At 36.4% G+C, this 1,765-nt stretch overlaps 1 protein-coding gene across 1 annotated transcript in view; it reads left to right on the forward strand.

The window, feature by feature from the left end:
• The window catches only part of ncam2 (neural cell adhesion molecule 2), a gene marked incomplete in the record, with an annotated part of 567,846 nt that overhangs the window by 419,144 nt on the left and 146,937 nt on the right, over positions 1-1,765 (forward strand).

Consider the following 1,765-nt stretch of genomic DNA (forward strand, 5'->3'; position numbering starts at 1 on the left):
GACTGACTGACTGACTGACTGACTGACTGACTGACTGACTGACTGACTGACTGACTGACTGACTGACTTACTTACTTACTTATCACACAGATCAGACTTGCTCCCACATCTTTTGAAGATGCAAGTTTAGATTTTATGAGATGTGTGCTCGGACTCGACTGTTAATCAAAAAGTGTCTCTCTGCTGAGTGGAGTTTTGTCTGAATCTGTAAGTGGGAGGCAAGTGGTCCAAAAGACTTTTTTWAATTAAACATTAAAACTAAGAGGATGTATTATTGTAACCCAAAATGTCACTTGTGATTTCTAATAGCCATTCTGAACTGTGCAGATTTGAGGAAGCCTACAAAATATTAGCATTAGCATTTCAAGTTAGCTTAGGGCCGTKGCTTTTTTCTTTACAACCTCATTAGCCTAATTTTGATGAACCATGCAATGCGTTTAGATGGGTTGTTAAAAAAGCGTTAAAATAAGRTGACAGGATGGAAGTATTTGTTACGAAGAAAATTAAAATAAAGAAAAAGTGTGCAAAACCCAAATTTGAAGAGTATTTTTGAACACATCGGAAAAACAAGGGAATTTGCGCCACTTGGTGTTGTATGTTTCGTTCAAAAAGTGAGCACAAACAAAAAGTCATTAGCACTGCAGCAGATTGTGATTCTGGTGGGATGAAGAGTCCTCAAATGTTTGTTTGATTTCAAAACTTCTCTTGGTTCCAAGTAATTATAGTATCCATGGGACYAAAGCAGTTCTTTCAGAGATTGTTGCAGGTACAAGTCTCTGTGGGCTGAAGGCTCTCAGAGTCAGTTCAGGTATCCAAATCTGTGACACAGTGGGTTGCTGAGTCCTGCYACACCTYGAAGCGTTCAAGGTCTGTCAGGTTAAAAGAGAACATAGTTCTCTGTAGATGTGTCAGGTGGTGAGAGAACACTTTTCACCTTTGTGGATGTTCAGAAGTATACTATCGCTGGCAATAATTCTTGCCTTAGTCTGGTATCAGGTCACTCCTGCTGTGTTCTGTGTTGAAAGGGAGTGTGTGCTCCCAGATTGGTAAAGTCTAAAACACTGTGTTGCCTTAGTTTCAAGGTTATCCTCAGTGTGGTCATAGACATTGATTTCTAGGGGAACTCCCTTTCTGTTCACATTAAGACAAACATTTCTGATTTTGAAGTAAATTTTTCTAAAGTGTCTCTTGTTTTGCTGCAAGTGATTCCACTCAGGTACAGTGATGTGTTTTAGATTTCAGTTTTAATGAGTTTCTGTGTTTCTTTATCTGTTAAAATAAAACCTAAAGCTCACTGTAAGAAACCTTTTTTCCTTTCTGTAAATTTTGCACCTGCTGTGTTTGTCACAAACTGAAGTCAGTGGTCRTGTTTGTGCCAGTATTTCTTCAGTTCTATTTGTTTTGTAAATATGATGTAGAAATGAAGTATTAGATGCAGTTTAAGATGTAAATGYGGAGCAAATGTGCGGTGTTTGTGAATTTGACACTGTTAAATTAGAGATTGTAAAGAGGCTAAGATAAAATTATGAGTATCAGATGAAAAACGATGTTTTGCCCCAACATAGTAAAAAAGTATATTTTCATGAATRTGTCTGAAACAAAAATGAGTTACATGTAAGAAAGAGATTCTAGTTAGTTTACAAAAAATATTTTTTGCTTTTTCAAATATATTTCCATTATCGAAAATGTTGAATCTCTTGAGATGATTAACCAGCATTCATCTGCATCTAAACTGTCAATAGCACTTTTTTCTGTTGTATTGTTT

This window comes from Austrofundulus limnaeus, unplaced genomic scaffold, assembly GCF_001266775.1.
Source record: "Austrofundulus limnaeus strain Quisiro unplaced genomic scaffold, Austrofundulus_limnaeus-1.0 Scaffold170, whole genome shotgun sequence".
Lineage (NCBI taxonomy): Eukaryota > Metazoa > Chordata > Actinopteri > Cyprinodontiformes > Rivulidae > Austrofundulus > Austrofundulus limnaeus.